Here is a 20,777-nt window from a genome sequence, read left to right as displayed (position 1 = left end):
TAAGAATATTGAAAATTGAATAATCTACTGTGTTACTTTATATTCTACCTTGTTATGGTTTGAAATTGTCCTAAGGTTCATGACAATAAATATCCTCAAGCTATGCTTTATTTGATGCCACTTGCCTGTTTAAATAATGAGGGTTTGGGAATTTAGCCTGGCATTTACCAATTTATTGAATTACATCAGCAAATGGATTAGATTTTACTCTTATTTATCAAAGGATAACCAAAGATTATTCAATTAATCCATATAAATGCTGAATTTTTAATCTTTCCATGTGTTATGGTATTTTTAGAATATTGCATCTCTCCAAAATTGTTGAAATTGAATCCTTAATGTGATGCTATTTGGAAGTGGGGGCTTTGAATATTGATCAGGCTTATGAATGGGATTAGTGCCCTTATTAAGAAGACCCCAGGGATCTCTCTTGTGCTGTTTCTGTCATGTGAGGATACAAGGAGAAGATGGCTGTCTATAACCTGAAATAGGGCTTTCACTAGGTACTGACCAGGCTGGCACACTGATCTTGGATTTCCAGCCACCAGAACTGTGAGAAATAAATGTCTGTTTTTTAACCCACCCAGTCGATGGTAATTTTCTATAGCAGCTTGTATTAGTCTGTTCTCACACTGCTAATAAAGATATACCTGAGACTGGGTAATTTATAAATGAAAGAGGTTTAATGGGCTCACAGTTCCACATGGCTGGGGAGGCCTCATAATCATGGAGGAAGGCAAAGAAGAAGCAAAGACGAGAGCTTGTGAAGGGGAAATCCCATTTATAAAACCATCACATCTCCTGAGACTTATTAACTACCACGAGAACAGTATGGGGGAAACTGCCCCCATGATTCGATTACCTCCACCTGGCCTCACCCATGACATGTGGGGATTATTACAATTCTAGTTGATATTTGGGTAGGGACAAAGTCAAACCATATCATTCTGCCCCTTGCCAATTCCAAATCTCACATTTCAAAACAAATCATGCTGTCTAAATGGTTGCCCAAAGTCTTAACTCATTTCCACATAACTCAAAAGCCCACAGTCCAAAGTCTCATCTGAGACAAGGCAAGTCCCTTCTGCCTATGAGCCTGTAAAATCAAAAGCAAGTTAGTTACTTCTTAGATACAGTGGGGTTACAGGCATTGGCTGAATACGCATGTTCCAAATGGGAGAAACTGGCTAAAACAAAGGAGCTGCAAGCCCCATGCAAGTCCAAAGTCCAGAACAGCTGTCAAATATTAAAACTCCAAAATGATCTATTTTGACTCCATGTCTCACATCCAAGTCACGCTGATGCAAGAGGTGGGTTTCCATGGTCTTGGGCAGCTCACCCCTGTGGCTTTGCAGCCCCCTTCCTGGCTGTTTTCACGGGCAGGCGTTAAGTGTCTGCAGCTTTTCCAGGCACACGGTGCAAGCTTTCAGTGGATCTACCATTCTGAGGTCTGGAGGATGGTGGCCGTCTTCTCACAGCTCCACTAGGCAGTGCCCCAGTGAAGACTCTGTGTGGGGCTCCAACCCCACATTCCTTTCTGCACTGCCCTAGCAGAGGTTGTCCATGAGGTCTCTGCCCCTGAAGCAGAATTCTGCCTGGATATCCAGGTGTTTTCATACATTCTCTGAAATCTAGACAGATGTTCCTAAACTTCAATTCTTGACTTCTGTGCACCCACGGGCCCGACACCATGTGGAAGCTGCCAAGGTTTGGGGTTTGAACCCTCTGAAGCAATGGCCTGAGCTCTATGTCGACCCCTTTTAGCCATGGCTTGGATGCAGGGCACCAAGTCCTGAGACTGCACAAAGCAGCAAGGCCCTAGGCCTGGCCCACCAAACCATTTTTTTCCTCCTAGGCCTCTGGGCCTATGATGGAAGGGGCTACTGGAAAGGTCTCTGACATGTCCTAGAGGTGTTTTTCCCATTGCCTTAGTGATTAACATTTGGCTCCTCATTACTTACGAAATTTCTGCAGCCAGCTTGAATTTCTCCTCAGAAAATGGGATTTTCTTTTCTATTGCATTGTCAGGCTACAAATTTTCTGAACTTCTATGCTCTCCTTCCGTTTTAAACATAAGTTTTAATTTCAAACCATAACTTTGTGAATACATAATATTGAATACTTTTAACAACACCAAAGTCACCTCTTGAACACTTTGCTGCTTAGAAATTTCTTCTGCCGATGCCCTAAATTATCTCTTGGAAGTTCAAAATCTCTAGAGCAGGGGCAAAATGCCACCAGTCTTTTTGATAAATCATACCAACAGTCACCTTTATTCCAATTCCCAAGTTTTTCATCTCCATCTGAGGTGAGCAGCATTTGGTCAAAGCTATTCAATAAATCTCAAGGAAGTTCCAAACTTTTCCACATCTTCCTGTCTTCTGAGTCCACCAAGTCTTTAGGAAGTTCCAATCTTTCTCACATCTTTCTATCTTCTTCTGAGCCCTCCAAACTGTTCCAACCTCTGACTGTTACCCAGTTCCAAAGTCACTTCCACATTTTCAGGTATCTCTACAACAGAGCCCCACTCCCAGTACCAACTTACTGTATTAGTCTGTTCTCACACTGCTAATAAAGACATCCCCAAGACTGAGTAATTTATAAGGGAAAGAGGTTTAATGGACTCACAGTTCCACATGGCTGGGAGGCCTCACAGTCATGGCAGGAGGCAAAGGGGAAGCAAAGGCACATCTTACATGGTGGCAGACAGGAGAGCTTGTGCAGGGGAATTCCCACTTATAAACTCATCAGGTCTCCTGAGACTTATTCACCACCATGAGAAAAGTATGGGGGAAATTGCCCCATGATTCAATTATCTCCACCTGGCCCTGCCCTTGACACGTGGGGATTATTACTATTCAAGGTCAGATTTAGGTGGGCACACAGCCAATCCGTATTACAGCCCAAACTGACCAAGACACTAAGCAAGATAGTATGTCACTCTGAAATGAGATAAATGATTCTGTCTAAATATGTAATGTGAGTGAATATGTTAGGTAGGAAGGAGAAAAAGTCTTCTGATTAACATAGAATCTGAATGTCTTTTTTTAGTTTATAACAGATTATTGAGAATTCTCCCAGGGGATTAGTCATTATTGCAATATGATACCATGTATGTGGGTAGCAAGACAGGTGAAGTTCTCTACACATTCTAGAGTGAGTTTTTAAAGTTCAAGCCATCCTGGGCCATGGGGATTCTCTAGTTAACAGAACTCAGGCACATTTGCACAGTTAAAGCAAAGGTTTCTTTTATCATATTTCAACTCTTTAAGTTGTTTCTCATAAAGAAAGTCTAATTCTTGATTTTAGTCCTTTATTAGCACCCTTAGATAGTGCAAACTACACCATCCTCTACTAGAAATGATCCAGCACTCAAATAAAGATTGTCTACCATTTGATTTTTGAATTAGAAGAAATCATATGCTTTGGGAAAAAAACGTCAGCTATAAAATTAATTTGGTTGGCTGCTGAGAAACTGCTCTCAGCTGCCTTGTGCAGAATTAGATAAGAAACAAGGAAAATGACTCCACTCTTTTCAGTGCCCTTATCAACTTCTTATCTGATCTATCCCATTAACTCTTCTTATAGCTCACTGTTAAATCCTATTGTCTATTTAGCACTGTGGCATGGCTGCAATGTTTTGATGGATATCATTTCTGGGGACTAGGGTATTTAAAAACTGTATTATTCTAATTACTTTTCTGCAAATATCGACCTCAATTGAATACCTGAGCTGCCACTTTTTGAATTTCCCTTTAATCAAAACTGCAGCTACCATGGCTACTGAAGGAAGTACTTCAGTGCCAGCACAGAGTTAGCTCTAAATTTATGCTCCCAGTGGAAAGAACCCAACATTAAGTTTCAGTGGATTGTTTTCAGAAGGGCTGTGGGAGGGCTCAGGAATGACTGTAAGGGTAATGAACATGCATCTATTAGGAGTGGTAGCTTGAACCTGTGGAACAAAAGGGGTGCCTTGGGGACATATGAATGTTCTCGTTAGAAGTATACATTTTAAGAGTACAAGTTCTGTTCTAACACATTTTTGGGAAAAACACAAATCTTTGTCGTGCGTTTTTTGTTTGTTTGTTTGTTTGTTTGTTTCTGTAACTACTTTACTTAGGCCTGCCAAAATCTCAGCCAGAAATTTCTAATGTGGTAAATGAGCTAATCTCTGAGGTTTCTTCCACCTTTAAAATTCTACAACTCTGTGACAACTATTACTGCAAATGTGCTCATGGTTATAGTTTGTGCCCTAAAATAAAAATGGAATCAAACAGATGACGATCCAGGTGCCACATGAAAAAGCAAAATGACTAACTGTATCAACATGAGGTACATTGTGTCCTTGCTCAACGACAAGGCGAATTTTCTGGAGTAATTTACTGTCTACTTATTTTTGTGTATAGAAATCCATGTACTCTGTGTGTAAAAAAACTAATTTCACACCAGGAAATTAAAAGCATATTAGTCAAGAAAGCTATGAAGTATGATGACTAAAATTATTTCATTTTATTTTCTCAAGTATGTGTCAATAAATACTAACTCTGTTAATTGAAGATTTACTGAAAGTTATAGCTACTTGATATTAAGGAAGGTAAGATCGAAATAAGCCATAGCACCTTTTTTAAAATTAATGCACTTGAAAATTTGATGTGCCTAATGGGAGTGTTTTTAATGAATTGTATATTTATATATATATATATATGAAACTCAGGAACTAAAATCAAACATAAGAATTTTTAAATGATCTTTATACATGTTACTAATGTAATTCTTAGACTTTCTACTCAGTGAGAGAACAAATGAATTTAATAAAGAAGTAAATTAAGAAGTTAGATGTGCATTGCAAATATGACAAGATGTTCAAACAAATACTTAAAATATAGATATAATTGTTTTCATGTTTGTTTTTTCATGTTCGTTTTCGATTATAAAAAGAAATATAGAAGCAAAATGTTGACAGTAGCTCCATACACCTAAGTTAAATAGCTTTAACACAAATGAAATGATGTTTTAGCTGTGCACATATCTTATGTATGTGGCTCGGTTTATGAAGTCGGTTGATACTAAATCCTACTTTTCCCCGTTGACTCAAATTTATCTTTCCCAAGTAACCACCCATTTTAGTCATTTAAACATTATTTAGAGGTCTGAATATACAAATGTAATCAACCTCTGGAGGAAAACTGCTATCAGGGGTGATGAGAAGCTGTAGGCAGAGACTGTATAGAGATTGCCTGAACTCTAAGTATTGAAAAAGCAGAGGACTTTTAAAAAAGGTGATTGAAAGCTGAAGATCATGTATTAGGAGTGAACTTACTCAACCGACTTTAGTTCAAGGACCTGTAAATCTCACTGCTTGAAATTTTATTCTTGTTCAGAAACACAAAGATTATCAATATAAGTACTTTTGCAGTGGGAAATGGAAGCTTCATGGACAGAAGAACAGTGAGTTATCAAAGAATGTGTCTTCTCACTCAAATTGGCAGGACAAGAAGCCTGTGGACTAATACCTGGGGCTGCATGTCCAGTAGGAAACCCACAATAAATGGAGAAGCATAGATGAGCATCCTCTGCCTTTCCTATAAGTATCTGTATCCTCAACTTACATACTGGATTTTCTGTACCACTGTCCAAATAAACAGCACAGGTGGCAATGTGGGAGAGGGGTGGGGTGTGGGGTACTTCACATCACTACAAATACCACCTACAATGCTTCTTCCTCACTTTCCACCAATTAGATCCAAACTTGTTCAGAATCATTTTCCCTGCACAATGATACTGCTTACAGGAATATTTATGTCAGGATAAAATTTTTAATCTTCTCTTTAAATAAATTGTTTGGCCAATCTGAGAAGAAATGAGATTCCTGGTCTGCTGAAAACAAAGAAATGAGAGCAGAGAGGGAGGAAATTCTAAATGTCCATACTGGATACGCAGTTCCAAAACAGAAAAGGAAAATATAAATATTTCTAGCGAGCAAATGCTCCACATAAAATGTAAATGCCTTCATACCAACATCTGGTTTAAGTTCAGCTGCTTGCCTTATCCCGCCCCCACTAACACAAAAGCAAATCCTGCCAGTCCAAATGTGCTGAGAACTGGACCAGCACATACTGCAAGGACATACTTTCCGGAGAGGCAGTTTCTGGATTTGAAGAATTCTAAAACCAACAAAAGCCTCACTGACTATGTAAGTTAACCATCTCATTTATTCTTTTATATGTAAATAGAAACACTTGACTATCATTAATTGCACAAAAAGAAAAGGTCAAAATGAACAACAGGCTAATTTAGCTACAGAAAACAGGTAATAATAGGCAAAAAGAATTTTTGGAGGGAAATGGAAACTCTTCATTATTATTCAGGCATAGTTGATGTAAAATTGACTTCATTAAAATATATACTGCCCATTATTGCGATGGAGTCACTAAGGAAATTTGAAATCTTGATGATTATTTTTAGAGAAAAATTCTTATATACTAAATTATATACAGCCCAAAACAATAACAATTATCATTATTTGTTTTATTTGCAAGCTCTTTCCCTTTTAAGAGCTTTATCTGATAATGAGAAATCCATCGAATTAGAAAAAATACTTTATATCAGGAAAGTGGAAGGCATATTTTATAGTTGCATTAATTAAGATTTTTTATTTGCAAATATTGGACTCCTGAATAAAATATGTCAAATGCTGTGAGCCATCAAACTTAAACTTATTTCACATAAACTATACTTATAAAAATACATAATCTTCCAGCTTTTACTGGCCCAGCACATTTAGCTTTCAAAAGCAAAAAAGCTGGAAATAATTCAGAAAGAAGTGAAAAATTAACAAATATTATTGTTCTCTTGGATGAATGTTTTATCAAATATTATATAACGTCAAATTTCATCTGAAAAATGAATATTGATGCAAGTTTTTGAAGATACGTAATATTAATTTCTTAGAACAAGTCAGTTTTAAGTAACATTAAATGTACGCATGTTATGAGTTGAATTGTGTCTCCCAAAACTCTTATGTGAAGTTCCTAAGCCCCAGAATTTCAGAAGTGACCTTATTTGGGAATAGGTTCTTTGCAGATGTAATTAGTTAAGATGAGGTCATTATGGTGGGCTGTAAGCCGATGTGATTGGTGTCCTTACACAAAGGGGAAATTTGGAGACAGATGTGCATAGAGGAATGATGATGTGAAAAGACAGGGAGAAGATGGCTGTGTACAAGCCAAGGAGAGAGGGTTAGAACACATCTTTCCATTAAAACTCAGAAGAAACCAGTCCTGCAAATAGCTTAATTTCAAACTTGTAGCTCCCAGAATTGTGAGACAATAAATTTCTGTTAACCTACTCAATGATAACACCAGCAGACTAGTATGTGTGTAATAAATTATAAAACATAAAATAGATTGCAACATACATCATATTATAAATTATGATAAAATATGCCTATATAATTTTTATAATAATTTTAATGCTATCAAAAGCTTTCATGTTGCCTCCTCAAATAAATACTTCAAAAAAATGACCAAATTCATCAAAAACATAATGATGAAATAACCCATTTTATTATCTTCTTGATTTTTCTGATTTATTTATATATAACTTTTTACAATGGCTAGGACCTACAGTAAAATTTTGAGTAGAAGTTGTGAAAGAGGAAATATCTTGTTATTATTCTTATTTGTAAGTAATTCAGATTTGGGGCAGTAATTATGATATTGGCAGAGTGGTTGGTACATATTAGTCTTATGTATTAATTTTATATATGCATATATATGTAAAATGTTGTATTTTTATAAATCTATGAAGATTGAATTTTAAAAGTATACCTTACAGTTTAAGAATCTGTCAGGTTACAGTAATGTATACTATTAAATTTTATCTCTATAGAGTAGTAGAAATACAATCTTAAATCACATTCAGGTAGGAACAGAAAAACAAAACTCAACAAAAAATAACTACCATGAACAATATCTATTTTCATGTTTATAAGTGCAAAGTCATCCATATTTTTATTGCCTGAAAGGTAATGGTCAACTGCTGTCAATAGCAATAAAACTAGATTTGGTTTTAATAATCTGCAATATGATAAATATCAACTACTTTTGTTTTTACCGTGTTTCTAAGGATATGCTAGACACATTTTAACCAAATAAGTGGAATATCCTTGATTAAATAAATAATTTTACAGATTTCTTCCCCTGTTCTGGGATTGATATTTTCCTAACATATTTTTCTGTCTCCATTTTAATTTTTTAATATTATAGAATTGTATAAGTGGAACAGGATGAGCAAAACATGATCTGTGTATCTCCAAATCTTTATTATTTTCTTACATGATTTATTCACAGATTATTCCAACTATGGCTATAATTATTATTGAATGCATCTCACATTAAATTTTATGAAATTGTTGAAATTAAGCTTATATAAAAGTCCTGTCTATCTATTTATCTGCATATCTACATATCCACCTACTTATTATCTATGGTTAGGTTATAAAATGAAGAGGAGAAAAATTAATGTGAATATAGAAAATACAGTAACTTCTTTGCAAAGATTAATCAGCCTAGCTTAGGTTAATTTTTTAAAAGTGTGTGTGTGTGTGTGTGTGGTGTGTGTGTGAGTGTGTGTGTCTCTGTGTGTGTGCATGCTTGTGATTTTTTCTTGGTGTTTTGGCATAACCTACATTTGTTAGGAAAACCTGATGACATAAATTAATTTAAAATTATTACCAGCTCCCTGAATTTGTATGCCCTCATATAGGTTTATTAGAAAATGAAGCTATACACTTTCAATCTTCATTAAAGCAGGAGCTCAATGCAGTATCTCATATTTAAAACTATCTATTTACTAATCATGATCAATTCATATACACAGGTGTCATGGCAGCTTAGAAAACCGTTTACCTGAGTGATCTTGGTTACTCAGGAAAAGTAAATAAAGCTATTTGCTTTAAAAAAAACTTCAAAAACACAGAGAATACACTTTAGTTTGAAATTATGTTATAGTTGAAAATCTTAAAAGTGTATAGTTGTTCTGATAAATTCAAATTTATTACTTAAAATTCTGGAACACAAAAAATAAAATAAAAATTACAGAAATGTAAAAAAACAAAGCAAACAAAGAATTCCTCAACATATATCCTGAAAGTATTTTGGAATTAAATAAACATCACTTTTATATGTCTCTAAATGTATAATTCTAAAAGATGATACTCACAGCATTTGTCTTACTTTTTTATAATGATCCTCATGGCTATTTTTTTTAAGTTTCAGGGTACACCTGCAGGATGTGCAGATTCGTTACATAGATAAACGTGTGCCATAGTGGTTTCCTGCCCCTATCAATCCATCACCTAGGTATTAAGCCTAGCATGCATTCACTGTTTTTTCTAGTGTCTCCCTCCTCCCACACCATCCCCTAGTGCCTGTTGTTCTCCTCCCTCTGTCTATGTGTTCCCATTGTTCAGCTTCCACTTACAAGTAAGAGCTTGCAGTGTTTGGTTTTTTGTACCTGCAACAGTTTGCTGAAATTTTGCATAGAGGGTCATATATTATAGTGTAATTAATGTAATGGAGAAAATCAGTGATGCTGTATTATTGTGATAAGAATTGTATTTAAATAATGGAATGAAACTAGGAATTCAAGAGTGAGTGTTTTATGTCTAGCTTTCTGTTGAAAACCTCTTTGTGATTTGGTTTTGTATTCTTTAAATTTAGGTAATACTGACATTTCTGTACCTTAAACTACATCTGAGAATCAGCCAAATAATAAATGTGAGATCTTTTCAAGAGTTGATTTCTAGATGTGAGCTATTATGTAGTTTCTAGATATTTAGTAAGAGAATAGCAGCAACTTGTTCATCATTTTTTTGAAGTTGTACCAAGGAGAACAATTCCTATTATCATAAAGACAGTTGTAATTCTAATTGTCAATAAACACAATAGCCATTATTTGTTATTTAATTGGCAGTCAGACAATTTGCTTTTACTTTGCAGCTATAATTTCATTTTCGTCACACTCATGTCAGCTGCTTAATACAAGCTTTTTACTTCAGTGATTTTACAAATCACAGAAAAATTAATATACTTTGTTCTAGTTCAAGTTTTTTAATTGTAGCAGCTGAAATTTGAACTCAACTTTCTTTTTTAAATTCAATACTCATTTTTCCATATGCTCATGTGGTAGATTAAAGAATTCATTAAAGATAAATTGGCATATTAACTAGGATAGGTCAGATATAAATTTCTAGCATCTCTAGGAATTATAATATAATCAAAACATGGCAGTTGGAAAGACTAGACCACATATGGAAAACAAAAATTTCACTCTAAAGCTAAATTCTACAAATGAAGAAGTGACATTAAAAATAAAATTATAAAATTAGACTATTGAATCACTGGGGTTAGGAAAGGAGTGTAATTTAATTCTTTCATTAGTATAATATAAATAAATTAGGAGCTAATATTGAAGTATATATACACATACACACATATTCTGACATGAGATGCCAATTTCTGAATTGAGAAGTGTTTTGATTGCCTCTTTTTTTCTCCCTCGTGTGTACATTTTTGAGCTACTGTATGGTTTGTATTACTCTAGAGGAAAAACTAGAGAAGCTCTGCATTATAGAAAGTTTTCTCAGTGTCTTTGATGATAGTTTTATCTAAAAAACAGTTCTCATCTTTCTTGCTCTTTGGGAAACATTTGCTACTGTGAATCGTATTCCTCCTGAAAATATCTCCTTCCTTAGATTGCATTTCACTCTATTATCTTTGTCCCCCTTCCTTGATGAATATTCTTTCTCCATCTGCTTCACTACCTTTCGTGTTCAGTCTCCTTTATGTAGAATGTTTTATTTTTGCTCTTTTCTCTTTCCTTGGAATTTTACTTAGGTATAAGTCCTCTTCTTTAAATTTGATATAAATGTTTGAAGTCTGTTTCTCTAAAAGGAACTTTCGTATCTGAAGGTCTAAATACATGACAAGCATCTCCATGTGGGTGTTCTATTGATTATTCATGGCCATCAAGTTAAAAAAAAAAAACTCACATATTCAATATTTTCTAGTTTCTTGGTTCTCTTCCTGACATCTCCATTTCCCTCAGCTGTACCACGATTCTTTTAACCACATTTGCTCAAACTATTTGACTTCTACATTTTTCTCTCCTCTCAATTTCTATGAAATGTTAATTATTTTAATTTGAATCCTTTTCACACTTACTACATGCGTGGTATCTCCTTTCTCTTTATCACTCTAGTACATAGGTGTGTTTCATTACGTATTGCCCATGCCCCTGTCTTATTATCTCCTGTAGGATCCAACAAATTGATATTTGCTGTATTCTACATGATCATTTTTACTCTTGAGTTCCTGTGGATCATATTAACGATCCTTAAAGTCCACTGAGTTAAAGAATACCTGAGTTAAAATTATTTGAGAATGTCTCAAGAGATCTTTTTTATGTTTTCCTGGATTTTTCACCCTCTGCATGGACTTCTTATTTTTAATAATTACCTCTCAGTTTCCCTTACAGACACCAAGGAATCTTCTTCAAACTGATGTCCCCAATGCCTCTTGAAAGTATTCTGTATTTTATTTCTGAGTATTTCTTTCTCATGCATCTCACTCTGTTTGGAATCTCTATTCCTCTCATCAGGACTACCTGTCAAAACCCTGCTTACTCTTCAATAATTCCTGCTTCAGGTGCATTTCCTGGCTTCACTCTTTATTTCTATAAAAATAAGTCTTTGTGTTTCCAACTTACTATGATTTATGTTTGAGATCATCTGGTTTTAGTGTTTTTGTACCGTTATGGTGTTTCCATTTTCATTTTCTGTTAATTTATTTTGGTGTACTTATCTCTCCTACATAATGCAATGTGTTAGAATTCAGATGTTACATCTTGTTCATATGTGCACACTGATGATACATTATGTCGTTGTTTGATATGTTGTGGATAATAAAATAAATATTAAATTGAATTGAAATATAACCCTCATGATTTCTAGCAGATTCATAGTAGGGATGCCTATTTCAAATAAACAGGCACTATGAAACTAGAATTTGAATTAGCCTGACTCATGGAATGTAATGAAAAGGTGACTTTATTTTTGTCACTTTTTCTTTAAAGTGTATCCAGTGATAATGATCCTTCTTCGAATGAAAAGTCAGCATGCCCTGTGAATTTTCTCCTGACTCTTATTAAACGGATGATTCTATTGCCCCATTAAGTAATAACACATTTAAATTCAGAATGTGAAAGAGTTCTAAAAATCATGTCAATCTTCATTTAGAGAAAAGACACCCTTTCTCTCTACCCCAGTTGCACTATAAGCCTTTTATAAAGAGGAATTTGCTTGGCTTTTGGTAACATTTTCCCTCATCACCCTCTCAGCCTAAGAGTTGCTTTTTGGGTTCCTTAAAGTCTGGATCCCAATGTGGTTGCATATTTTCTGAGTTTGGTCTGGTGGAGAGTAGGAATTGAAGTGTTGCAGCAGCTCTCAGCAAATCCTCTCTTCCCAAATCCACTCCAATATCTGTACTTTAAGGTTTTTTTCTTAAATATCCTCTTTGCAGGCTAGCATTTTTTTAAGTGTTAAATTGTGTTACTAAATATTTGCTTTGTAGATATCCACATATCTCACAACTCACCTTTGTTTCATGGCATCACCTCATGCAATACTATAGAATAAACACCTGGTGCCTTAATGGAAGTCATACTGCTTATCTCACTCTGTAGTCCTCATGAGGATTCATTGTTCATCCAAGTCAATCATGGTCCAGTCTGCATTACCATAACACCCAAAGCCTAAATGCCTATATGTACTATAATCCTAAAGTACATAACCATATACATGCATGTGTTTATACACACACATACACATGCACACACACATAGATAGAATGAATGGAGAATCTGGTGATGGAAAACAATGTTATAAGCATTATATATTATATTTTATGGTAGATATTTGCATATCGTGTGTGTGTGTGTGTTTGTGTGCGTATGCCTTTTTTAAAGTTATCAGACCCTCCATTACATCTGCTTTGATCAGTGCCATTGAAGAATGCACTGTAAGCAATGAAGTATAGTTCAAAATTACTATGTGATAAAGTACCTCTAGTGTCCACACCCAAATCTCATGTCAAATTGTAATCCACAGTGTTGGAGCAGGGGCCTGATGGCAGATGATTGGGTCATGGGAGCGGATTTCCCCCTCGCTGTTCTCATAATAGTGAGTGAGTTCTCATGAGATCTGGTTGTTTAAAAGCGTGAGACACCTCTCCCCTTACTCTCTCTCTCTCCTTTTCCACCATGGGAGGATGTGCTTGCTTCCCCTTTGCCTTCTGAAGTGGTAAAACATGATTGCTTCCCCTTTGCCTTCCCCCATGATTGTAAGTTTCCTGAGGCCTCCCAACCATGCCTCTTGCAAAGCCTGCAGAGCTGTGAGTCAATTAAACCTCTTTTCTTCATAAATTACCCTGTCTCAGGTAGTTCTTTATAGCAGTGTAAGAACGGACTAGTACACTATGATTGTTAGACTCTTCTCTACCCACTCATTATTTTCTCCCACAGAGTTCAAACACAGTTTGGTGGCATTTTCCTTGACATTATTCAAGAACCTAGAATTATTTAGAGGAAGGGTAAATAATAGGACAGAACAGGCAGCTTGCCTTTATATAATTTTATCATTCTAGTTTTCTACCCAGAAATTTTTCTTGGAGTTCAAATTTCAGTTAATGAAGAGTAAGCGTTATATTATCGCAATGTGAAGACAACTCACTATGGGGATTGTGGAGACCATTTTGTTTGAAAACGTTTTGTAATACATATATTGGGATAAATTTTAAGAGGCAATGTAGTATACATATTAAAGAGCCTATGATTTGTAGCAAGAAAACTGGGGTTTAAAATTCTTTGCCGTAACTTATATTCTTTGTAGCTTGATCTTGACCAAGATATTTACCTTCTTTAAGATGTAGTATCCTGATTTTTAATAAGGGAATAATAATTTATTATCCATCTTGAAGGTTTATGTTAAAGATTGAATAAAATAATTTATGTAAAATGTTTAAAATTGTAATTATTTTTATTATATTTATAATAATTTTGTATGCAGTTAAAGCCTAAAAATAGACAGCAAGTAATTTTATTATGAAAACAAAAATTTATGAGAACAAATATGCATCACATACCTTTTCTGTGAAAAATGATTTATGGCCGGGCGCGGTGGCTCACGCTTGTAATCCCAGCACTTTGGAAGGCCGAGGCGGGCAGATCACGAGGTCAGAAGACCGAGACCACGGTGAAACCCTGTCTCTACTAAAAATACAAAAAAAAAAAAAAAAAATTAGCCGGGCGTAGTGGCCGGCGCCTGTAGTCCCAGCTACTCGGAGAGGCTGAGGCAGGAAAATGGCGTGAACCCGGGAGGCGGAGCTTGCAGTGAGCCGAGATTGCGCCACTGCACTCCAGCCTGGGCGGCAGCGTGAGACTCCGTCTCAAAAAAAAAAAAAAGAAAAATGATTTATGCATTTTCTTAAATCAATTATCTGAATCAGTTTTTTTGTTACAAATAAGGAAATCGCAAAGCAAAGAGGTTAGCCTCTCTGTAGTGAATTAGATAAGATGTGGATTAGAATTAAAAATTTATTTTTGTACTTATTCATTGCATTATTCCTTATATGAACATCAGTCTATCTGTTTTGACTTGAGATTAGTATTGCTGGAATTCGTTCCAACATACTGAAATAATGCAAACTCTTTTTAACATAACCTTTTCTCAACTGTTTACACATGAATGTGTATTTGTGTGCATGCATGTGAAGAGGAGAAAGAGAGAGAGAGAGAGAGGGAGAACAAATCTAAATCAGAGCAGGTAGACCAGAGCTAATAGAAATCATGAAATGTATTGGGCACAGGTAGTATAAGCAAACATGCTAATCATTTTATGCCTATTATCAAATTTAATAGCCCCAACCCAGGTAAACAGTTGAATGGCACACAGAAGGACTAGAACATTCTTAGTGGGTGTAGAGAGTGACAAAATAATATGAAAAATATTGTATAACGAGGTAGTATAATCTACATAGCATATTTTATGAGGTGAAAATTGCATCATTAAAATCTGTTTAAAATGAATACTCTGGAAGTAATAATTCTATAAATAGTGGTAAGGCATACAGAGATGAAGGAAAATATTAAAAATATTATTATTTTAGTTTTTTGACATGTTACCTTTGAAGTGAAGACATGGTAAGCATATAAGAAATATATAGACGATAGTGAAGTTGCAGAGTTGAGAGGCTAAACAACTGAAAATAGTACCTATATATTTATTTTGAAATATAATGGATGTCCAAGAATGAAATTTAAATACAATCTGTGATGTAAAAATGGAATGATGCAAAGCCTACACTTTGAATTATTACTCATGATGTGAACCAATGAAATAGTCTGAACTTCCAGAAATATAATAACACTTTGTTCTATGGTATGGGGATCTCTTTACCGTTTCTATGTATTATAAAATTTTTCAAAGTCTGTAAGTTATACTGGAACTTTTCCTGGAGAAATGAAAGGAATAGAGTCAGCATTTTTCTAAGGCTGCTGTATTAACCAGCTTTTGACTTATAATGCTGTGTAACAATGAACTCCTAAATCTCAGTGCCTTACTGCGGACAACTCTTACTTTTGCCTACAAGTCTGAGGGCTGGCTGTCACCACTCCACTCTAACTTGAAGGCTAAATTCAAGTGAGCTTCACATATTATTCCTTCTTGGAACACAGTTCAGTAAGCAGTAGGTATAGAACATTATGTTTCTCTTGGGGAAGAGGAATGCAAAGTCATGAATTGAAGCACATTTAAAGCCACTGCTCAGAGGTAGGGTGATCACATACAACCATTTTTATTAGCCAAAGCGGGTCACCTGATTAAACCCAACATCAGTGCAACTTATAGGACTGGAGGTGGACAGAGTGAATATTTGCTGAACAATAATGCCATCGATCACAGCCACATAGAACTGAAGAATTGCCTTGAAAGGAAAGGCAGCTGCAATATATTGGATATTCGGCTAATATTTCCCAAATTAGCTAAAGACAAGTAAAAGTAGTTTTACTGCCAGTTTTATGCATAAGATTATGTCTATTCTTCCTCTTGTTCATGTGGTTTTATTATCTTATTATTTTTAAACACTGTAATTCCAATTACAGACTTACTGTTGTTCATCACTTCAATTTTTGTTATAGTTATTATTTTTCTAAAGTAAATAATTTATACAGCCCATTTCATTTCTAAAATTTTCCAAGAATGTATTATCAATATTGAAATAAACATTGCTGAACTTTTAAATAACTTTCACTTGTTAACAGTATTATTGCGGACAAGCGCTGCTTCTTGGAAGTAGTTCAATAATTGACCACCTAATCTTGATCTGGGTTTGGTGAACACAAATAACATTACTGTGTAAAATCTTATCAAAGCACACTGATGCTCTCCCAGGAAATGTATGTTCTTTGCTATAAAATTCTAATTGTGGCAATCTTGTCATGAATCAGTCTTTCTGATTATCTTGTATTTATTTGGTTACTTAATTATTCTTTCATTATTAGATAAAATTAGACAATATCATGTGTATTCATGTACACAATTACAACATTTTAAGTAGCAGTTTTAAGTATTTGGGAAAAATATTTTACTAGAATCTGTGATTAACGGAGTGAATCAGTGAATTTTTAGTAAACAAAAATACGTTTTTTCTTTTTCATATTTTGTACCTGTCCACATTATATAGCATTTATTAACAAATGCAATAGCTGAAAGGAACCTAAAAGATCATTTAGCCCGGAAGTCAGTAATATTTTCTCTGAAGAGCAGACAGTAATTATTTAAAGCACACACCGTATGATCTGTATTTCAAATATTCAGCTGTGCATTTGTAAATACAGCAATAAATTGTATGTAAATGAGAGGGTGTTACAGTAAAACTTCTTTCCACAAAAACAGATTGTGGCCTCATTTGGTGAATGACCCCTAGTTTGTTGTGACCTGATCTTGTCTGACATATTTATTTATCAGATAAAAAAAACTGAGACTTAAAAGATTTAAAATTATTATGCCAAAATTATTTATGTATATTCTACAATTTGGGGAAGATTACAAATCCAATTGATATCAAATATGGGTCTAGAACCCAATATTGCTCAGTCCTGACTGAGAATTCACAAATCTATTCTTTCATGAATTCCCAAGGGAATTCATGCCTTGTTTGGTTAAACACAGATACTATTTGAAATCGTGATGCATGATAAAACATTTAAACATCTCACTGAAGTCAATTTTTTTAAAATGTAAATATACACTTTGACTAACTTTGGATATGGATTATTTTAATTTGACTGATAAAATGAAACCTTAAGCTACAAGACAAATTCTTTTTACACAAGTTTTTTGGAAAGTAATGACTGAGAAAAATACATGGTTTACAAATGATCTTATGAAATTTTAGAACAGTGCTACTCTTTCAAGGTATTTGGTATTTACTGAAGGAGTAGCTTCTCATAAGTACATATTTCTGACGACCAATTATCTTTGTTAGCCCATATATTAATCTGTGTATTTATATTTAACAATATCAAACAATATTTTCAAGCAATTTCCTATGTCTCATACTTTTACATTCATATTGTAGCAAGTTAAAAACATAATGTATACTTCTTTCATTGTTAATTAAAATAATAGGAAAAAATTGTTATTATTATTATTATTAGAGACGGAGTCTCGCTTTGTCGCCCAGGCTGGAGTGCGGTGGCGCAATCTCGGCTCACTGCAATATCTGCCTCCCGGGTTCAAGGGATTCCCCTGCCTCGGCCTAACGAGTAGCTGGGACTACAGTTGCGCACCACCACACCCGGCTAATTTTTTTGTATTTTAGTAGAGATGGGGTTTCACCATGTTGGCCAGGATCTTGTCAAAATCCTGACCTCGTGATCCGTCCGCCGGGGCCTCCCAAAGTACTTGGATTACAGGCGTGAGCCACTGTGCCCGGCCAGGAAAAAATTATTTAAGAATTTATAGTATTTTCTACTTTTCACAGCTACTTTTACTATTCAAGCTTTTAAAATAAATATGCTTAAATCTTAAAAACCAAAGCAAAAAGCAAGGCCACAAAAATAAATTTTGTTTTTCCATTTGTTTTCTGTTGGAGTATATTTTATAAATTTTTATGTGGAATTTGGTTAAGAAGATGTGTTTTTCAGTATATCCTATTGAGACATTTACATCTACCTTCTATATTTCAATTTTCCCCAATATGTGAAGAAAAACAGATACTGAATATAGATCCAGATTTCGAGACTATAAGAACAATTCATACTAACAGTTGCTGTTCAAATATACAAAAAGACACTTTTGTGACACGTAAAAAAAGCTACTATCATGGTTCACAGGACTTAATTGAAACCCTGTGCATTGGTTGCTTTCTCAAGATTAAGGTCAATATAGTCATCATTCAAAATAAAATAATTACCCATAAATTATATTTATCAGCATATTTAACTAGTAAATCCAATTAAAGTAAAATCAGGTTAAGTATTTCCAGTGGTGCATTATCAAATTTGCAAAATTTTATAAGGTTTACTTTTCTCTTATTTCATAAGAACACTAAATGGATTTACTCTACATATACAATAATTTAAAAATTGGGGTATTTGAAGAATATAAGTTTATTATTTTGAATGCATTGATTAAAAGGCAAATATTGTATTATGAAAAATTGTTGGAAAACTCATTATTTAAAAATTTTTACATCAGGCAAAAATGTGCAATTAGCGAACAATAAGTTAGACAATGATAATAATTCATTTTCACTATTTTTGCAGCATTCAGTTAAGAAAGCTAATGTAAATCTATAAAAACTTGCATGAGCCTAAGTCAAGGTTAGTCCAACGATTAAGTTTTTAAATTAAAAAAGCTCTTTTCTCATATCATACATAAAAATTCATTCTGGTGGATTATAATCCTTCCTGTGAAAAGGAAAACAATATAATATTTATAGGATAGCACAATAAAACATCTTTATAACCTTGCAATGGGTAAATACTTTTTAAGCAAGGCACAAAAGCACATCATAAGTTTTACTGCATTAAAATTAAGAATATCTCTTCATTAAAAGTCAATTAAAGATTGTGGAAAGAAAACCTGCATGGAAAACCTATTTGTAACACATATATCAGACAAGACATTTGTATCTTTAATAGAAAAATAATTCCTTAAAATTTTTAAAAAACTCAAGAAAAAAAGGAGAGAAATAATTGACCAAGGACTTCAAAATCTTATTGATAGACACAAAAGTGCAACATGAACAGGCAATGTAATGCAAGATACCAATCCAAATTGGCAAAAATTAAATATTACAAAAAATGGACAATGGGAAGTATTGGTGAATGTGTTGAACAACAAGAATGCCCGTAAGCCACTAATAAAAGTCTGCATTTATTTATCAGTTTGGCATTACCTAATAAGATTTGAACACTTTACTAACTACCACTTCCACCGCTGAGTATGTAGCAATTCTTTCATATTGTACCTCATACATGTAAACAAATGTTCATGATAGCTTTGTTTGTAATAGCTGACAACTAGAAATAATAAAATATCCATAAATAGTGCAGATGAATAAATTATTGTATACTCGCCTAATGGAATACTATATAGATGTGCAAATTAATTAGAATACAAAGAAAAAAAATCACAGCTCAAAATTAGAACCAAAATGTAGAACCAAGGAGTCAGACACAGAACGTGGTCAACATTATTTTATTCATATAAAGTTTAAAAACTGGCAAAAGTAAATTATAATTTTAGGAGTATATACTTAAATGGAAATACTACAGAGGAAAAGCAAGCAACTGATTGCTATAAAAGGCAACATAGTGACACCTCTGTAGCAGATACACAAGAGTGGAAAAGACATGAAAGACAGCCCTCCCTTGGCAGTGAGAATATTCTATATATTGACTTGAATGTTATTTACACAGGTATTTATAATCTCTTTTTAATCCTTTACTTTCTTTTTTAAAAAAATTTTCTTTATCAGAATACTTAAAAGTTTTAAACTATATTGTGTATTGTTTAATAAAAACAACTTTTAAACTTCAAAATATATTTAACAAAATATAATATTTGGTCTCAGATATGGTATAGCAATATTCCCATTTGTTTTAACAGACTGATACAACACATTTTGCATATAATTTGAATATTATACATTTTATATGCTATATGTCAAATTACATAAACTAATCAAATTTTATTTTTAAAAATAATATATTTATAACACTGATGCGGTAAAACGCAACTTTTATAAAAATGATTATATCTCTAGAGGTTATTTATTAAAAAATTAATCAAATGCCCTGTATAAGCTAAGTATGATTTGAAGTCCTGGAGTTTACACAGTTAACAAAACACTTTACGGAACTTCTGTCCACATGAAGATAATGTACTGGTGATGGGAAACAAAAATAATAACAGAGTAAGTAAGACATTTTAGGTAGTAATAAGAGATATGGGAAAGAGTAAGCAGGAAATAGGATAAATGTCCTGGGCATGTTTTGTGCAACATCAAATAGAGTACCTAGGAAGCCTAAAAAGGCAAATCTTGGATCAAGACTTAAGGGAGGTAGGAGAATCAATACTCATATCTGGAGGATGTAGCTTGCTTGACACGTTTGAGAAAGCACAATTAGGCCAGTGTGTGGCTAGAGGGAGG

General features: G+C 34.1%; 1 long non-coding RNA gene across 1 annotated transcript in view; it reads left to right on the top strand.

Annotated features, from left to right (window-relative positions):
• The first annotated feature begins 6,134 nt into the window (after window positions 1-6,134).
• The window catches only part of LOC134732699 (uncharacterized), a 53,340-nt gene continuing 38,697 nt past the window's right edge, over window positions 6,135-20,777 (top strand). Inside the window, exon 1 of the long non-coding RNA XR_010116123.1 lies at window positions 6,135-6,193. This is a non-coding gene — a long non-coding RNA (uncharacterized lncRNA). The remainder of the gene's footprint in view (window positions 6,194-20,777) is intronic.

The sequence above is a fragment of the Symphalangus syndactylus genome, chromosome 16, assembly GCF_028878055.3.
Source record: "Symphalangus syndactylus isolate Jambi chromosome 16, NHGRI_mSymSyn1-v2.1_pri, whole genome shotgun sequence".
NCBI lineage: Eukaryota > Metazoa > Chordata > Mammalia > Primates > Hylobatidae > Symphalangus > Symphalangus syndactylus.
Note: the sequence above shows the minus strand (reverse complement) of the source record. Positions and strands in the feature narration are given on the sequence as shown.